This window comes from Petaurus breviceps, unplaced genomic scaffold, assembly GCF_028583685.1.
Source record: "Petaurus breviceps papuanus isolate PSGF00001 unplaced genomic scaffold, PetGlider_PUasm1.0 188, whole genome shotgun sequence".
NCBI lineage: Eukaryota > Metazoa > Chordata > Mammalia > Diprotodontia > Petauridae > Petaurus > Petaurus breviceps.
Window position 1 is genome coordinate 35,598,301 of NW_027185804.1, and position 20,000 is coordinate 35,618,300.

Below are 20,000 nucleotides of genomic sequence, written 5' to 3' on the forward strand. Positions count from 1 at the left end.
CTCTGTCTGTCTCTGTCTCTCCCTCTCTCTCCCCTCTCTCTCTGTCTCTGTCTCTCTCTCTGTCTCTGTCTCTCTCTCTCCTCTCTCTGTCTCTCTCTCCTCTCTGTCTCTCTCTCTCCTCTCTGTCTCTGTCTGTCTGTCTGTCTCTCTCTCTCTCCCTCTGTCTGTCTCTCTGTCGCTGTCTCTCTCTTTGTCTCTCTGGCTCTCTGTCTCTGTCTCTCTCTCTCTGTCTCTCTGTTTCTCTCTCCTCTCCTTTCTCACTGTCTCTCTCTCTGTCCCTGTCTCTCTGTGTCTCTCTCTCTGTCTCTCTCTCTCTGTCTCTCTGTTTCTCTCTCCTCTCTCTGTCTCTGTCTCCCTCTCTGTCTCTCTCCTTTCTCTTCCCTCCTCTTCCTTCCACCTCATCTCTCTCTCCCCCATTTTCTGTCTTCTTGTACATGTGTATTACCACATCTAGTTCTGAACTGCAACCATTCAGTGATGCTGACTTTCTGCCCAATGATGATTTTGACATCTAAAAGGGAAGTTTTTCCTGTCAAAGGTTCTGTTTTTCTGCATTTGCATTTTGGGAAATTAATCCCATGAGAAGGACAAAGACTGGTTCAGCATGCACAAGCCCCAACTTTATTCTAATCACCTTACTGAGAACCAGTTTCTCCATCCTCTCAATGGGAGGATAAGGTCAGAATCCACTATCTACCCAGTGTTTAGAGATTCTGTACCTAGATTCTCATCTGAGTTAGAGGTGCTAAAGGCTGGCTGGTGCTTTGCTTTCCCTCATCATTGATTTTCTAAGCACCTTAATGGGCTAGTCTGCTCTGGGCTTTGCTGGGTTACTGGTTTGCTAAGGTGGCCAGAATCAGAAAAACAAGTGACAGTGGGGTTGGCTGACCCAGCCAGGAGAGAAAGACCCAGCCCTGTGCCTGGGCTCCCAGAAGCCTGAGTGTGAGATAGAGCCCTTAGCCAGAGGATCTGACCTTCTCCCATGGGAGGAGGTGGGCCTAATGCACATGGCTAAAATAAGGTGTGATGGGGAACATTAAAATCCTAGAATGTCAGGGCTAGAAGGGACTCCTGAGTCATCTTGGTCAGTTCCCTCATTTTACAGAGAAGGAGATGGATGGGTGCATGGTAGAAGCCATAGATCCAAAGCTACAATTCAGGTCTCCTCTCCCCTGGTCCAGTGCTTCCCCATTATCCAGTTGGCTTGTCTTAGTTTCAGGCTTTCCTTCCCTAACAAACAATTAAACATTTAATACAAGAAAAACACACCATTATCCTACTTAGATTTTAAAACCAAGATTACTATTTCTAAGGCAAATAATTAGCTACCCTATTGTTTTTCCTGCTTACTTCGGCTACTCTGAGCCCCACCAGATAATTTGGACTTCTGCATTTTCAAAAGAAGACTCTCTAGGGACTAGGTTACCCCAGGAGCCGTTCACTTTGGGCGGAGGGAGCAGGCAGTCCTTGTGTCAGAGTTCAGACTTGTAGCTGGGATAGAGCAATCAGGGATCAGCTCCAGGGCATCAGGCATGTGGGGGCTGGGCTTCTTTCTCCCCTGGTGGTGTTCCTTTGCCCTACCTTGGCAACATGGGTTTCCTACATGGGGTAAAGCAACCTTCTTCTCACTCTTGGCTCCCAGAGTTCTTCATCACTAGTCTTCACACCCCTATGCTGACACCTGGCAACTGGGACCTGAGGAAGTAATGAGAGATAGACTAAGCCTTAGTCACTAAGGTGTGCAAGAGGGCCGAGGAGCATTGATGAATGAGTTTAAGTTTTAGCCCATTCCAGAAAGCATGCTGTAGACAAAAGAACACTGGCCTTAGAGTTAGGGGGATCTGGGTTCGAATTTCAGATCAGAGACTTACCCTTTGGGAAGCTTTGGGCAAGTCACTTTATTTTTGTGGGTTTCGCCTGTAAAGTAAAGAGTGCAGAGGGCTGGACCAACTAGGTGACCTGGGAGGTCCCTTCCAGCCTTAAATCTATGTGTGATTGTGATTGCAGTTACAGCTCTCTTTGAATATTAGATGTACTAATCAATATTGATGAAGGCTCTTTAGAATGAGGCTCTGCTTTCTTTCTTTCTCTCCGCTTTGTCTTGGTAACCCTGCTGGTGTCGTACCCCTCATTCCACCCCCCCCCCAAAAAAAAAATCAGGTCCTTTTCCATCCACCAGAGGGGGTCAGAGCGGTAAGTCATTTGCTCAGGGTCACACAGGTAATAAGGATCAGAGGTGGGTGCCCGGCTCACTGGTGTCTAAAAAACACCTCTGTCCGGACCTTCAGCTCCTCCGGGTGCCAAATACTATCACTTCTATGCCCACATTAGAGATGTTAAACACAAGCTTGTATTAGAAGTGATAATATCAAGCACAGACCGTAGCTTTCATTGCCTCTGACTCAGATTAAAATGTAATTGGGAGATATTTAACAAAATAAATAAAAACAGTAAATTATAGGTAACATTACACTTTAAAACTAAGTCGGGTGTGCAGTCTGACCCATGGGGACGCTTACACTAGGATTAATGGGCCTTTTTTTCTCTTGGTATTTGACACCATTGTTCCACATCATACCTAGAATAGGTAGGTCCCTTTTCACTCTTCCAGCCAGAACCCTAATTCAGTCCTTTATCCTGTCTCGCCTAGATTATTCCAACAATCCCTTAATTGTCCCTGAGCCAAGTCTCTCTCCAATCTAGAACTTCCATTCATAGAGCTTCCAAAGTGAATCTCTGACCCTGTCACTGACTACCACTGCTCAAAAAAAATTCCTAGTGGCCCCCTATTACCTCTAGGTTCAAGCATAAACTCTCTTGTTCATCATTTAAAGCTTTTCACAACCTGGGCCTTTCCTATCTTTATTGTCTTCTTACCTATTACTTCCCTCCATGCAATCTAAGATCCTGCCCTGCTGGCTGATATGCCCTTCCTGGCGTACAGCTCTTCATCTCTACTCTCCATGCCTTTGCACTGGCTGTCCCTGACACCTGGGATGCCTTCTCTTCTTATTTCCACCTTTTAGAATCTTACCATCCTTCTAGACACCTTCTGCAGGAAGCCTTTCCTAGGCTCTCCAGCTGCTATTTCCTTCCTCTCTAAGATTATTACTCTTTCTGGATCTTGTATGTCCCTATTTATATATACTTTGTTTGCCCCTCCTCATTCGAACATAATCTCCTTGGAGGTGGAACAATTTTTTTCTTTTCTTTGAATCTCCAGACTGCTGACGAGTCCTTGCTACACAGCAAGTGTTTTGGATTTGATGCCCATTAACAAATGCCTTGCATCAGTTCCTCGAGTGACCCAGTGCAAAAATGGCTTGGAATGCACAGTCAGAGCATCTGGGTTAGTGGCAGGGGAAGGGAATGCAGAGGCCATGTTGTCCATCCCCCTGACTTTGTAATGAAAGAAACAGAGAAGCAAAGCAGCTCACTCAAAGTCAGGCAGAGAATCAGTGACAGAGCTAGGATTTGAAACCAGGAGTATCACTGAAATCCTGTGTGACCTTGGGTCAGTCATTGCTCCTCTCTGGGCCTGTTTCCTTATCTTTAAAGGGAGAGGATTGGACTAGAGGACCTCAGAGGTGCCCATCAGCTCTAGATGCAGGATCTTGGGGTCCCAGAATCATCCAAGATTAGCTTGGTGAGAAGGAGTGGGGCAGGAGAAAGAGGAAGAAAGTCACACTGTGAGAGAGAGAGGGCCCAGAAAAGGGAAGCTAACTCTGCCTTCTTTACAATTCTGAGACTTATTGTAGAATCCAAGTGGGTTAGCTTCCATTCCTTTGAGTTTTAGGGTTGCTGGTGACCAAGAAGAGGATCACAGATCATGGAAGCATTGATTTAGAGACCTCGGAGGCTGCCTAATCGAATCCCCTTCATGTTCTGCATGAGGAAAATGAAGCCTAGAGAGAAGCGACTAGTCCAAGGTCACACAGGTTCTAAGCAGCAAAAGTGGGACTTCAAACCCAAGTCCTTTGACTCCAGAGCCAGCTTTCTTCTAACCATACGACATTAAGCAAAGAGCCTGAATAGTGTTGGGAGGAAACAATGTGGGGTCCTAGCTCTCTCTCCTCTTTCCAGAGATCACTTTATGGAGGGTTTGTCCGATTTGCATTTCATTTGCATACATTTGTACGCTGGCTCTCAAAGGCCCGAATGCTGTGCATCTGAGATAAAGCATAGCTCTGTAGACCAGTGCAATTGTCAAATGGCAAACCCACACTTTGGGAACATGCGGGGTTCAGGGACCAAGCTGCTGGAAGCTGAGGGTCTCCATAGGGAAGGATGGAAATATGGGGTGGGCAGAGGGGGACCTAGACTTTTGAGGACCTCAGAAATCAGGAGGAGGACTTGAGTCTTTACCCCAGGCTCTCTGCTGGGGTATGGAGGAGCGTGGAGATGCTCTTTGGGACAGTACCATAGGCAGCCTGGGCAAGGTTCCTCTCCACCATAATGTTTTCCTTGGGGTTCATCCCCGTTTTCTCCCTCTTTCCCCTCTACCCTCTTGCCTTTACCCTTTGGGATAAAGCCCAAGTTAATCTGGAAATCATTCAGTGCTTAGATCTGGTCTCTCACTTTCTCTGATTTTTTTTCCTTCCCATACAAAACACAGGTCGATAAAGGGCCTATTAAAGAGGGGGATACTAATTTTCTAATAAACAGCACAGAATGAGTAAAACCTGAACAATGGGAGGAAATCAGAAGATTAGTTAAAAAAAAAACCCAGGTTCCATCAGCCTGCATTGCCATGTGTCATTTGAGCCATGAAAATGGCCTTATTGAAACAGGAAAATCGTTAAATTGTTAGTAACTCGTATGGCTGGGCCCACTGATTCAGAATTTACTTTACAATAAGTTCCCCCAACCTTTGTGTCTGGCTTTATCTGCCCCTATAAAAATTCTACTCAATTCAATGCAAAAAGCATTTATTTAGCCCTTGCTGGGCACAAAGCCCTGTGATGGGGCTAGGGAGAGGCCTTTGAGACAAAAGAAGTGAGGGGGAAGGGCACACAGAAATGATTCTCAGATATAATCATAGGTGACAGGTGCATAAGAGAGGAATAAAACTGAGGGCTGAGGGAGGCCAGAGGTCAAAGGAGGATGGGGAAGCTTTCCTGGAGGAAGGGGATTGAGATGAGCTTTAAAGGACAGGTCAGGATTTACAGCCAATAGAGAGACTTCTCACAGGTCTCAGTTTCCTCATCTGTAAAATAAAAGATTGAATTAGATTGTTTCTAAAGTCTTTTGGGGGCCTGTATGGGACAATATGGACAAAAACCCAGAAGAGGAGGAGACTGGGGGAAACATCTCCCTCAGGGGAGCCCTGTCGCTTAAGGGGTTGTTATACAACAGTTTTATATAATGGAATGATGGCGATCATAGATTTAGTTAATTCATTCAACCCCATTATTTTACAGATAAGGAAACTGAGGCCTCAGGGGGTTAAGGGACTTGCCCATGATGGCACAGAGAATGGGGTGGGCTTTGAACCCAGGTCCTCTGGTTTCAGCTCCCTGGCTCTTTCCCTACTGCACTAGTCTCTGTGCCTTCCAAGGCACCCCCCTCCCCGCCCCCAGCAGGGGCTGAATAGCACTTGAATAATGAAGCTGAGATGGGCAAAGCCACGCTTCATGAGTAAGCCCGACTCTGTTTTCCATAGAGACTTTCTCTGGGTTGGGATTCCAGGCCACTGATCCCGTTTGCTGAGGCTGTTGGCTGCAGTGGAGCTGATCATACATTTATTTCCTTGTGTGTGTTCAACTGGCTTTGATTTTTCCCCCCAATTTCAACAGCAACAGTCAAATCTTTTAAAAACCTGTAAACAAAGCTGGGATTTTGAGTCTTAGCTTCCTGTCTGGGTTTTTGTGATATAAGAGCAAGGACCCCATAACAATCAGACACATCATGCATGTGAGAAATAGAAAGAGTCAAAAACGTCCTTGGTGCAGTCGAAAATTGCTAGTTAATCATTCCACTCCATTATTTTACAGAAGGAAACTGGTGGGTTCCAATCCCACCTTTGATACTTACTACCTGTGTGACCCCAAGCAAATATCTTACCGCTCTGACCCCCTCTCCTTGTATGTAAAATGGAGATCATGTCATGCTACCAAGCTCACAAAATTGTGATGAGAAGTCACTGGAGAAAGGCCACTCATCTTTGTCAATAACAGCATTTTTAGGAGCCCATCTTCCTAGGATATGTACATGCATGCATATATATGTATTATATATGTATACATGTTTGTATATGTGTAGGTACATGTACGTGTGTGTATTCTTCCTACCTGTGTGACCCTAGACAAGTTACTTAACCCCCTTTGCCTCCATTTCCTCATCTGTAAAATGAGCTGGAGAAGGAAATGGCAAATCACTCCACGATCTCTGCCAAGAAAATCCTACACAGGGTCACAAAGAGTCTGCCATGACTGAAAGGACTGAACAATAGCAATAACATACACATGTGTATATGTATGCATACATGTATTATAACGATATGCTCATCTTCATAAGGTATATGTCTCTATAGACATGCATATTTATAGAGAGTACACATACAAACAGTATGCCGATAGGACTGTTTTTCCTGTGAATGAAATGCCTTCCCCAGCACCCTGAGTTCATGTCTGCCTTCCTCTGTAGCTCATGCCCATATCCCCCCATAAGTTGCCCCCAGGGAGCTCCGCCCAGCCTGAGGACTCTCCTTCCTTCGACAACTCAAGGATATCAACATAGCACACAGCCATGGGTCATCCCCTCCCTGCTCTTGCTCAAGTGACCAGTCCATCTTTTTCAGTTACACATTTCTCCATGAATGCTTTACAGAGGTGTCAGATTCCCAGGTCACCATCCCAGTTGGGGATTGAATCAGATTTAAATTTAATTGGGAAATGTTTAACAATTTTTAAAAAATACAATGCAACATACGTGATGTTAATTTGTGGCTTTCTAAGCAATGTGTTTCTATTTGAATTTGAGGTCTCTGCTCTACCCAGCTCTTCTTCTGTATTTCCTTGTTTGATATGTGTAGCCCCCCTTCTCGTAATTCTCCACACTCTACCCTTAGTGACCTCAGCGGCTCTGTTGGTGATTCCCTGATCTGTCCAAGCCTCTGTGTCCTGAGCTGCAGTCCCCATCACCAGTGCCTATGGGACGTTTCAAACTGGATGCACCGTAGACACTCCCAACTCAATGTGTCTGAAACAGAACTTCTGTCTCTCTTCCAAACTTCTCCATTTGCATCAGGGGCCCCACCAAGCTTCCATCCTCACAGGCTCACAAATCTGCTGGCATCCTTGACTCCTAACTCCCTCTCAACCTATGCATCCAAGCTTGTCATCTTGGACATACACAGTTCCTGTTCACAGTCTGCACAGCCACAACCCTTGGGTTCAGGCCATCATCACTGCTTACCTGGATGGTTGCAATGACCCTCCAGGTTGATTTCCCTTCCCTGCTCCAATCCATTCTCCCTGCAGCCACCAAAGTTCACATCTGTCTATGTCGCTCTCCTGCTCAGTAAATTCCTGTAGCTTCCTTTTACCTCTAGGGAAAAAAAATTTTTCATTTATACAGAAAAACAAATCCCTTCAGTCTCGCTCCGACTTACCTTTCTGCCTTTGTTACCTCTCACTCCCCTTCTTGACTCTGTTGCCCAATCAGACCAGCCTTCTTATAGTTCCTCAGACACAGGATTGCTCTCTCAACCTGGGTCCTTGTATAACTGGCCTTTCCTGTCCCTGCTCATCTCCACCTCCTAGAATCCTTCATTTCTTTCAAGTGTCAGCTCCACCACCTCCTTCTACCTGGAGTCAACTGCCTCGGCTGCCCCAAACTGCTGGCGCTCACCCCACCAAATCACCTCATCTGTTTTATTGACATATGTGCCTCTATCCATAAATGTTCCTTTTCCAATAGAAAGGAAGCTTCATGAGGGCAGAGAGTGTCACTTCTGTCTCCAGCAGCTGGCACAGGACCTCCTAGGTAAGCAGCCCCCAATAAATGCTTGTTGGTTGATTGATGGGTTGATTAGTAAATTTCCAGGGGGTGAGTTGGCAAACCCATGAGCCCAGCAATATCTGTCAGAGACAGGACGTGAACTTTGATCTTCCCAATTGCATTGACTGGAGGCAGCCGGGTATTGTCATAGGTAGAGTTCTTGACCTGAAGTTAGGAAGCTCCAAGTTCAGAACGAACCTCAGACATATTACTTGTGTGACCTTAGACAAGCATTTAACCACTGTCTGCCTCAGTTTCCCTACCTGTTAAATGGGGATAATAATAGCACCTCCCTTGCGGGTTGTTGAAAAAATAAAATGAGATATTTGTAAGATGCTTGGCAAACCTGCAAGTGCAGCTATTCTTGTTATCAGGTAAACTGACTTCTCCCGAGTCACTGAGGAGTGCTAGTGGCAGAGCTGGGATTTGAACCCAGACTCTCTGCCTGGGCCCTTTGCATGATGCTTTCAGGAACTAGCTGAAGGTCTGACACAGAAGGGAAGCAGCTACGCAAGATAAGCAGAGGTCAGGCCCAAGGTTATGAGGCCTGGGGGTCCCTGCAGGCCCGGCTGGTGCTGCCTCTTCCTGTCCTTCCTCCTCTTCCTTCTCAGGAGCCCCCTCCACTCCCCAGGCTGACAGCCTGGGGAGTGGACAGTTGAGGTCCTACCAATGATACGTTATGTTTTTATCTCCCTGCTTTTCTTCCTCTCTCTCAGGAGCTGGCTTCTCACCCACCCAGGGGAGAAGGGTGACAAGACAGATTGTTGGTGGCCTGGCATTAGCAGCAAAGTGTTATGAGTCCCTTATTTGCCCCTCACGTCAGGCAGGGGTAGCCTGATGGACTCATCATCAGGATCTCCCACCTCAGATTTTCTGTGACAGGCTGAAGACTTTGGCTGCCTTGGCTGAGCAACTAAAGACCAGCCAGGACTCCCAGAATGGAGAGGCATTTTCTGTCAACAGTTGATTTCCCTCCCAATGAAAGCCTTACTTTTGGGGTCTTAGCCTGTGGTGATGATGGCCTTAGAGACCCAAACATTCTTTACATGTTCTTTGGCACTGAGCAGGTTAATGTGATACCAGATACCACCCTCACTCCATCTCCTTCCCTAAAAGCATCTCTCTGGAACACCTTCATGGGGCTCTGTCATTCTTGCTCTTAAGGAGTCCATTCCCAAGGCAGACGGTCCCAGAGAAGACCTCAGAGGCCTGAAGCAGAGAGCAGAGAGCTTCCTCTGCAGCAGGAAGGTGCTGAGATCTGGGAGCACAGGCAGGGCTAGGAACCAGACTGGGCGCCACCTTTGAAGGGTCGCCACAGCCTGGGCTGCTTCTAGAATTGCCCTGGCCTTTCACTGGCCAGAGACAAAAGGCAGAGCAGGCACTTGCCTTCTTTGTTCTTTCTGTTTGTCCAGCTCTCCTCCCAGGGTGACATTCCTCTCATTTTCAGTGGGTTCCAGTAAAACCCTGGAAACATATTTAAAATCTTAGAACCAGGTGTCAGAAATGGGAGGGACCTTGGAACAAGGAGCTGTAGAACACAGGAGGCAGGACACAGAGCAGTAGCAGCCTGTGAGGCTTGGCTCCAGAACCCATCGGAACCTGCAGCTTTCAGAGTCTTGGCTGAAGGGCCCAGCTTTCTTCTCTTCCTCTTCTGGGATCTCCTCAGTTGTCAATGTTCTCCCTCCTCTTTCTAGTTCTTTAACTGTACACAAGAAGCATCCCCCCCAGGCACCTCCCACAGAAAAAGCACTTCATGAATATTTGTTGAACAGAAAACATTAGCAATGGAAGGGCCTTTGGAGCCCACCCAGGTCAATGCACTTGTACAAATGAAGAAACAGCCTCAGAGCGGGGAAGTGATGGCCGGTCGTCACTGAGTGACAAAGACCCACATCTCCCCACTCCCAGGCCCAGGCCCTGTTCACTGCATCCCTTGAACCACCCCGGAAATTTGTGAGTTATAGATTATCTCTGACTTTGACTATGGACGGCTGCCACTTTTCTGATTTGTCATTTATTTACCCATTTATTCACATGTCTTTATTTTATATTCTAAGTTCCCCCTCCTCTCGCACCCATTGAGAAGGTCCCCAATAGGATATCAGTTAGCTGCTACTCTTTAGAACACAGACCCACTCTACATGAATGGCGGTGTATTTGAATCCCTCTCATGATGCTGACAAACCCCCTCTAGCATGGGCTGTGGTCTCTGCCCGGACTCCAGCAAGGGCCAGGCCCCGAGTAGGTCACTTCACCTGCAGGCTTCCATGGTCTCATCTGTAAAATGAGAGGGATGGCTCTCAAAGCTCCGCTGTCCACTGACCCGATTAAAGAAGAATTTATTAAACTCCTGGTGTTCTGGGTGAGGTGCTGCGCTACGCTGCAGGTAGACAGAGAAGAAACAAAGCACTCTGTGCGCTAAGAAGCTAAGCTTCTCTGAGGGAGATGCAGGTTCATGGGTGACTGAATAGCTGGCCTTGATTGACACTCTAAGATTTTCATGTTTTCGCCTCACAACAGCCCTGGGGAGTAGATGTTATTGCTGTCACCATTTTACACGTGAGGAAACTGAGGCAGACAGAGGTTGAGGGACCTGCCCAGCATTGCACAGCTCGTGTCTGAGGCAGCATTTGAACTCAGGTCTTCCTGACCCAGGTACATCGCTCTGTCCACTGTACCTGCCACCGCAAGACCTCAGAGTCACCAAATAATTCCTCCAAGGGGTGGCAAGAAAGAAAAGCACTTTGTCCCCCACTGTGTTGGGGGCGGCGCAGGAAAGGCTTCTGAGAGGAGACTGGACTGAATCATGAGGGAAGCTGGGCTTCCAGGAGTCAAAGGTGACAGAAGCATATTCCAGCCTCAGGCGGGAGGTAGAGGGAGTGGATAGGGATCCACCGAGGGGGGGACCAGTTACTTGGCTCCACTGTGAAGGGTGTGAACAGGAGAGTGAAATCAGTCTAGACACGTAGCCTGCAACCGGTTTTGTAAGGGCTTTAAATTTGAGACAGAAGAGTTTGTGTTGGAACCTAAGATAATAGGGATCCATTGAAACTCCTTGAGTAGGGGAGCTGTGCTTTATATACATCATGTTGGCAGCTGTGTAAAGGGCATGTTGGAGAGGTGAGAGGCTGGAGACAAGGAGGGCAATTAGGCTGCAATCACAATAGTCTGGGAAGCAAAAGGCCCAACAAGTTTGGGCAGTGGGCATTGGAGTGGACAAATGAGACCCAAGCCTCTGCCCTGAAATAGTGTTCAGTCTAGTAGAGGAGAGAAGCCATGCACGCCATACACAGCAATATAATGCCAATTAAAATGGAATCAGTGGAAATTCCTCAGAAATTGGATAAGAGAGCTAACATTTCCAAGTGAGAGAAGGGGAGGGATGATAAGGTCAGTCCTGGCTTCTGCAGGAAGTCAAAGGAGGCAGGGACCCCCTCCCCTAGCATTAGATGGGGCAGGACAGCCAGACCCAGAAAGGGGAAGGCCTTTGGTGAAGGTCACAGCCTGGCTCGACTGGGTTCTATTTCTCCCCTGTGCTTGGGGCACAGCTCCACCTACAACGGCAGCTTCATAAATACTTGTTGAACAGATACATGAATGAATGTTGAATAAAAGGGCTGAACATTCTAACTGCCTACCTGATGGATTAACCTGTCAGTCTGGAGGAGACAGGAGTAGATGGGATAAACAGGCTGGATGGAGTCTCACACAAAATGGGCTTTCCTGTCTCTCCTGAAGGAAGAACCCGAGGACCCTCCTCCAATTAGACAGGTTCTCGGAACCCTCCATTGGCTGGGCATGGTGACAGCTGTCAGGGAGGCACATCCTTGAGCTCCAGAGCTCTGGGCTACAGTGGCCAAGCTCAGCATTGACATGGCCAGCCCTAGGCTGGGGCTGGAGAGTAGGGCTACCAGGTTGCCTTGGGAGGGGCAAAGCAGCTCAGGTACAAAACAGAGCAGGTTCAAGCTTCCATGATGGTCAGGGAGGCATCAGACTGGTGTTTGCACTTCCAGCTTGGGTGAGAGAGGGAGACCTAGTCTTTAAAAAAAAAAAAAAAACCTTCCTTTGCTTCGTGACATACATAAGGCATCTCTCTGTCTGCAGCAAAGCAGGACTACTCAAGGCTCATTTGCCATTAGGGAGGAGAGTTATTTTTCACGGAAGCTCAGGGAAGGGAGAGGCATTGTTCACACCTTGAGCTTGTGTCTTAGACTCTAATTCCAAAGCCTGCTCCATTATCCCTCCAGTCCTCAGCCCTGCTCCGGCTTATTCCAGCCCCGCACCAGTCATTGATCGCAGCATGAGTTATGGATCCTGGAGTGAAGACTTATAGTGTTGTCAGGGGTGGCTGCCAGGAAGGGGCGAAGACCAGGAAATGGCCTGTTGCTCTTATAAACTGCAATTCATAATATTGCAGATGATATTGGAAAGGAGGTTGGGGTAGTGCTATCTCTGTGAAGTTTCACTGACTTTGCCATCTGGCTGTTTAGAAGCGGGTGCCATCTCATCAATCCAAAGAACCTCAGGGTCGTCTAATCTAGCCTCCCCCTTTATAACATTCCCATAATGAACGGGGGGCAGGGAGAGGTGATTAAATGGTCTCTAATCTTGCCGGTAATCACCATCAGCCCCACCCACCGTGGTGATCCCAAGTCACATCCCACCTTTAGCAAACCACTGGAATCCCAGAATTCTAGAACTGCCCAATAGAAAGGTCCCCCCAGGAGGTCCCAACCATACCACCTCCTGTGCTTGAGGACCTTCAGAGATGAGTAACTCCCACCCCCTGAGGCAGCTCATTTACTCTTTTGTAATTAGGATAGTTTTCTGTGTGTTGAGCTGAAATCTACCTCCTTTGTATCTCCCACTCATTTGCCCTAGTTCTGACTTCCAGACAAGGCTGAATTGCTGTGTCCAAGTCTTCCTCTTTCTATTCGATCACTGGCAGAACGGAATAATTGACATATCCTGAGCCCCCCCCCCCAACCTCGGTTTTAAGTATTGCTCCCTTTTCTGGTTCTTCTAAGTAACTCATCTATCCCCACTCCACCCCAGCCCCAGCCAGCCATCCTAGAGAACACTCTTCTCAAATTCTCTCATTACAGTTTTGCAATAGAAAAATTCCTTAAATATGTGGTTAAAAAAAAGAGCCAACGTTCTGCCCAAAAGGATCTTAATTAGAAATTTAAGAATCAGTGTCACTCATGAAGATGGGGAGACACTAGAGAGAAATTTTGCCCAGGTAAAGTAATGAAGTAGCAGATAAAGAACCCAGAATGTCAGAGCTGGAGGGTGGAGTGGGGACCTTAGAATAGAATATTATGTTTGGAAGGGACATAAGATCTTGGTATTTAAACCTTGAAGAGACTCTTATTTCACAGACTAGGAAACTGAGGTCTAGGGAGAAGTGACCTGCCCTAAGGGGACACAGATAGAAATTGGGATTCAAATCCAGGCCCTCTGACTCCCAAGTCCACCTGAAGGCCCACCTGGTTAAGTCCAGTGCCAACCCTGTGAAGTGGCCATAGAGTTAAGGGGGAGGATTTCAACCAGGGAAGCCTGGAGACATCTTGATACTAAGCAGCCTGGACGGCAGATGAAATTGATGAGTGCTTATCTTTCCTTCATGATGGAGGAAGGGTTCGATTATGGGGGGAACCTCTCTTGTCAGCCTCAGCTAATGCCCACCATGCCCCTCTGAGCCTATCCCTTCACTGGCCTGCTCTGACTAATCCAAGCCTCTGTTACTAGACTAAATTAATGACCCAGTTTGCATTGACTTTCTTCCTCCTCCCCTCCTCCCCATCCTTCCTTCCCTGCCTCTGCCCTCCATGGGGATTGTGCTGCCTTGCCTCGAACTGTAATGCAGATACTTAAGGCGATGTTCCCCCTTTAACATGTTAAATCCATTGCTGTATTTGATTTCAGGCCTGATATCAAATTTAACAGGTTCAGTAGTCCTTTCAAACAAATGTATCAAAATTTAGGCTCTTCGTGAAACAGTCTCTCCGTGACAACTGCCTCCTCACTTCCCAGTTCTTCCAAGCCCAGGTCTGGCTTTGCCTTCCTAGCCTGTGACTGACCTTTGCTTGCTTTGGCTGTATGTGGACCGTTAAAGCCCTATCTAGGAGATGGAGTGGCTGGCTCATTCTGCTCCAGGGCCTTAAAATTCAGGGGGCTCTTTGGAAGGTGAAGTTTGCTTTGTAAACAAATGGGTGACTGGGGTCTTAATGAGCTGTGTGTTGGTCTTGGGTTTCCCAACTGACACTTCACACAAATGGGCTGTTACAGAAACTGCTGTGCCCCCCCCCCCCCAGCCTCTTTCCCATCCCCGATTTTCCCGGCCCTGATCAGCCCTTCAGAATCACCTGGGGAAGTTTTAAGCCCTCACTTAACACCACATTTATTTCTCAAGTTGTTTGCCCTCTCTCCTTCTCCCCCTCCTCCCCTCCGTTCCCTCCCTCTTTCCTCCCCAATTTCTATTTTATTTTTAAGAGCCTTTCCATAGAGTGAGCTGCCTCAGGGATCAGGACATCTTTAACTTGACTCACCCTTTCAAGCCTGCAAGTAATAACCCAGCGCAGTTTTTCATTAAAGGGAAGAGAAAAATCTATTTGATTTTCAAAAAACTAAAGCATGGCAGTAGAAACTAAGTGTTCAATGGGAAATTCAACTCCCAAGGATAATTAAAAAAAAGAAACAGCCAACCACAGTCACAGGATACCCCTCTGCCCGCCCCCACCCCCATCAAACCACCACCAACTTAGGTGGGAAACCTGCAGTTTTACAGGCTCAGTGTTTCTAGGTCGTGTTCAGAGCATCGTGCCAGAACACAGGCCGGGGTGGCCATGTAGAAGCATCGGGGGACCCCATTCCAGATCCCCAGCCTTCGTAATTAAGGGGATCATTGGAAACTGACAAGGAAAACCAGTGGAGCGCTGTCTCCTTCTGTGGTGCTCAGGAGCGCCCAGATTTCCACTGAGGCGGAGCTGAACTCGCCCCAGTCCCGGAGTACTCCAGCTGTGACTCTGTTGTGGTTCCCCCTTTAACCCCTGCAGTGCTGAGCATTGCGAAGGCCTCCCTCCCGACCCGGGCAGCTGTGTCTGGCTCGGATTCTCTTCTTCTCCAGTCTATTAGTCTCCCCAGCTCCCCTTCTGCCAGGTTCGGCTGAGTTCTCCCGGCTCATATATTAAGAGAGAAAGCTCTGGCTTTTCTGCCTCTCACCTGAGGAAAGAGGAGCTCCTCTTTTAAAGGCATTTGGATCCTCAGAGAAAGGCCTCAATTATAATGAAATGCAGTCATTTAGAGATCCAATTACGCAGCGGGGCCTGCCCGCTTACCTGTCACAAGGATTTGGTGGTTACTAGCTGGAGCTCCCCGCCCCCCTTCTTTCTGCAGGCGTTGTCGAGCTTTAGTCTGTCTTGGGAAATAGTTCCTGTAGGGTGGGAGGCAGGAGATCTGAATTCTAATCCTCCAGCTTCTCCCACCATCAAAACAAAGGACTCCACTTCCTCCGCACCTCCATTTCCTCCTCCGAACATTTGGACTCTGCCGAGACCTTTCCAGCCTCGCTATGTCCTGTCGTAAGCTCCTCCCAGCTTTCGGAGTCTAATTATGACCTGGTGCTGAAGTCGTACCTTTTACCAGTCCGATCGTGTGATGAGATTTTACGTACAGAGTCAAAACCCAAGACGTTGTGCTTTATGTTGAGGGCAATAGGGAGCTAGGGAAAGCTCTTACACAGAGGAGTGATGTACATGATGCCGGGTCTGGTTTAGGGCATCATAGTGGTTGGGGTGGGGGGACGGTGAGAAGAGGGCTAGATATGGAGCCAGGGAGATCAGTGAGGAAGCAAAAATATGGCGATAAAGGCCTACACTAAGGGAGTGGCAATTAGCATAGAGAAGGACAGAGGGCATAAAGAGGTTTCATTTTCATCATGGATACACATCTATTAGGCACCTGTTAGCCAGGCACTGGGCTAAGAGCTGGAGATACAAAACAGTGCGAAACACAGTCCCTGCCTTCAAGGAGGGGAGACAACAAATAAATCTATACAAAGCAAACCACATACAGAAGAAATATGGAATAACTAATTGAGGGAAGACATTACAGGGTTGGAAAAGGCTTCCTGTAGAAGGTGAGATTTTAGATGAGACTTCAAGGGAGGTCAGTAGTCAGAACAGAAGGAGAGCCCAGAGCATTAGGAAAGAGGGGCAGCTGAGTGGTGCAGTGGGGAGGGCCTTGGGCCTGGACTCAGGAAGACCCGAGCTCAAATCTGGCCTCAGACTAGCTGTTTGACCCTGGACAAGTCACTTAAACTCTGTCTGCCTCTTGTTTCCTCATCTGTAAAATGGGGGTAATAATAGCCCCTACCTTCCAGGGTTGTTGTGAGAGTAAAATGAAATAATAATTGAAAAGCATTTAGCACAGTGCTGGGCACATAGTGAGTGTTAAATAAATGTTAGTTATTATTATATAGTCACTTTAGTGCTTGAATGGAGGATGGACTAGAGAGGGCAGGGAATTGTGGCAGAGAGACAGCCCCTTACCCCAGAGGTTATTGCCATAGCCCAGGTGTGAGGGGCTGGGTGGGGGAGCATATTGGAGAGATGCTGAAAAGGTGAGTCATCAGACCTGAGCAACAGCTTGGATGTGGGGATGAGGTAAGAGATGGTGAGGAGCCCAGGGTGACCTCTGGCCTGTGAACCTGGGGGACTGGGAGGCTCATGTTAGGCTCTAGAGGCCTAGGGGGGAAAGGGGCAGGGTTTAGGCAAAAGGATAATGATTTTAGGTCTAGGAGTGTTAGATTTCAGATGTCTGATGGACTTGCAATCCAAGATGTCTGAAAGGCAGTTGTCGATGTGAGGCTGGAGCCCAGCAGAGAGGATGGGGCAGGAGGGGCAGGAGAGGCCGGTGTGTGAATCATTAATGTAGGGACGGAATTCTGTCCATGGGAGCTGATGAGATCAGCAAGTGAAGTGAAGAAGAGAGGGAGGGAGAAGAGGAGAGGAGAGGAGAGAAGGCCTGTGGTTTCAAAGGAAGAATCAGCCATCTGCATAGGGACCCCAACCAAACTATTTCTCAAATGACCTGGATTGAGTCACAAAGATACAATGAAAAGATGTAGTATAATGAGGGGTGGTAGTGTAGAATAATGTAAAGAGGACTGGGACAGATCTGAGTTCAAATCCAACCTGTGACAGCCCCAGTGTGACCATGGGTAAATCATGTGACCTGAGCCTCAGTTTCCTCATCTGTAAAATGGTGCTAATGATGAACACCCTCCTAACTCATAGGGTCGTTGGATGGAGATCACTCTTCCAGATTTAAGGTGCTATATAAGTGTGTTATCATGATCAGACCAAAAGGAACAAATAAAAACTGACTCCAGATCCTGTGTGGTAAGAAGCCTCTGTTCTAGACACCACAGTGGGGGACCAAAGTGAAAGGCAGGACTTCCTGCCCTCAAGGAGATTACTGTCCAGTGTGAGACTGGACGGATTCTCATGAGCAGATAGCCAGCCCCATGAAGCCATACATAAGAAGTATCAGAAGACAGTCATCGGCAATGAGTGTGCTAGCACCCCCGGGCTGGGGAGCCCTCTGGGAGCTGGGGCAACTTGGGAGGGCCCGTTCACATATGGCAGGATTCAGGCCTCAACCAAGCTCTGAAAGATGTTGGAATTTTGAAGGAGAGAAGGCAGAGGCAATGGCACCCAGGCAGGGGGGCACAAGTGCCCGCTGTTTGATTGATTGGAGAAGAGACACAGGTGAGCCGTGTGCATACAGGTGTGAGCGGGAGTACACCCTCCTTCGGAGCAGGCTCCAACAGTTTGCCTGAGCAGTTTATTTGCAAGACGATTTCCAGGGAGATTTAAAAACAGATGGAGAGTCGATGAGATGAAGAGAGAAGGGAAGACAGTTACAGATGCAAGGGAAGGGAAGGGCCCTGGCCCTCATGCTCAAAGTCACAGAATCAAAGAACATCCAAGCTGGAGGGGCCTTTGAACACGACATCAGCGTTTGGTGGGGAGAGAACTGGAAGAGACTTCAGAGACCATCTCAGTCTGTCCCTCATTTTAACCAAGCCTGATACAGATGCCTAGGGGAAGAGAAATTACTTGTCCAAGGTCACACAGCAAGTTAGGGCCAGAACCTGGCCTCACCTTTCCCCACTTCCAGGGCTGAGTTCTCTCTCTGCTCCACTGAACTACCTCCCTACAACAGAGTCACCAAGACAGGGGAAGGTCTTATGGGGGAGGAGCATGTTCAGTGTGACCTGGAACCCACACAGGATACAGTTTGGGAAAGTAAGAACCCAGCGAGGATCAGAGATGTCTAAACACAGACTAAATGGCCATGCCTGGGTTGTTGTTATGAGGACTTCTGCTGGGGAGGGGGGTATTCATCGGCTTCTGAGATTCCCTTCCTACTCTGAGAAACTAATTCCATGGCTATAATTCTCTTCTTTTTCCACTTGAAAGGCAGAGTGGTATAGTGGTTAGAGGGATGACCTTGTGGGTTCAAACACAGTCCTTGGCACACAGTAAGCACATAATCAATACTGGTCAGTTCAGTGACTGATTGATTCAGGTCCTACCTCTGAAACCTCCTGGCTGTGTGACCTTGGACAAGTAACAGCCTGAGGGCCTCAGACAGTTCTCCTGAGGCCAGAAGTCTCTAAGACTGTTAGATTGAGATATGTCTCATTATGTGTCTGTGGAGAGAGTTTGTATGCCGGGAGTCCCCTGCACTGATGAAATCATATATTTGCACTAAAAAACACCCTCCCCCAATTCCTCCACTTAGCATGTAGGAGCACGGAATCTGAGAACGGGAAGAGACCACCGAGGCCCCATGGCTAGCTGAGGCTGTCCAGAAGAAAGGTTCATTTTTCACAACCCCAAGCTGAAGGGAAAATACCCCCCCAAGCTCATTACCTAGCTTCAGTATTATAAGGGCTGAAAACAGCACAGAAGACACATAGCTTCTGAATGGACTTTATACTGTCTTCTTAGAGTTCATAATTGTTGATGTCAAAGAGGAGAAACTTTAGGAAATCGAATTAGTTCCTTCCATCCATTATTCATTCATTCAGTAAGCAGTTATTAGACATCTGTGGCTTCCCCTCATGAGGATAGACCCAATGGGACATGGGGGTATTTTTGAGAGGTAGGTGGCAGGTCTCTCTGAACCCCAAATTATTTCTCTCCCCACACCTGCCATAATGCCTGGAATCCCACCATTAGAGAGAGATTTGCTTCATTTGAACATCTGAAGTCATGTATAATTATAGGTTCATAGGATTTAGAGTTGGTATCACAGTTTATCTGAAAAAGAGCTAGGGGGTCTTAGTTAAAACTGCAAGCTATTGAATATAAATGAGCGGCGAGCAAATAAATGCCTAATATAACAGGCAGAAAAGTGAATTAGATCTCAGACTGTCTTAAGAGAAGTGTAGTGTCAGGAGTGAGAGAGGTGATACCCTGTGGTCCTTGGCCCTGAGCAGACTTACACCTGCATTGTTGTGCTCAGCTCTGTGCATCCACATTTTAGGAAACCATTAGACCAAAAGCATTCATTAGACTTTGTTATATGTCTATGCCATGTTATAAATGAAGCAGCCCCTACCTTTGAGAAACTTAGAGGTGGACAACAGATTGATCCATAAGTGAGTGTTCAATATATACAGTGTACACATGGACACAAGGAAAGGCATTGATAATCTGGGGAATGTCCAGTGGAAGAGAACCCAGAGGAGGGAAGGTCTTGGGATCATACCATGTGAGGATTCCCTGAGAGAACTGAGGCCATTTAGGCTGAAGGAGAGAATACCTAGCAAGGACCTCTCGCCACCTGCAAGGGCCTGACACATTTATCTTGTGGCAGAGAGACTAGACTTCTCTGTGGCCCAGGAGCTCCTTCCTAAGAATAAACAGCATTTGTCTAGTACTCTGAGGTTTGAAAAGTGATAGTATATGTTATTTCATTTGAGC

General features: G+C 47.5%; 1 protein-coding gene and 2 long non-coding RNA genes across 6 annotated transcripts in view; 1 reads left to right on the forward strand and 2 right to left on the reverse strand.

The window, feature by feature from the left end:
- Positions 1-20,000, forward strand: part of LOC138163863 (transmembrane protein 263-like) — a 384,530-nt gene that overhangs the window by 71,816 nt on the left and 292,714 nt on the right. The gene's annotated exons all lie outside the window — the stretch shown is intronic.
- On the reverse strand, positions 1,278-7,691 carry LOC138163865 (uncharacterized). Its single transcript, XR_011168945.1, has 2 exons — positions 7,613-7,691; positions 1,278-1,695 (listed from the first exon to the last, which is right to left on the reverse strand). It is a non-coding gene; the product is annotated as an uncharacterized lncRNA (long non-coding RNA).
- LOC138163867 (uncharacterized) lies at positions 4,912-7,604 on the reverse strand. The gene is made up of 2 exons (XR_011168948.1): positions 7,417-7,604; positions 4,912-5,206 (listed from the first exon to the last, which is right to left on the reverse strand). It is a non-coding gene; the product is annotated as an uncharacterized lncRNA (long non-coding RNA).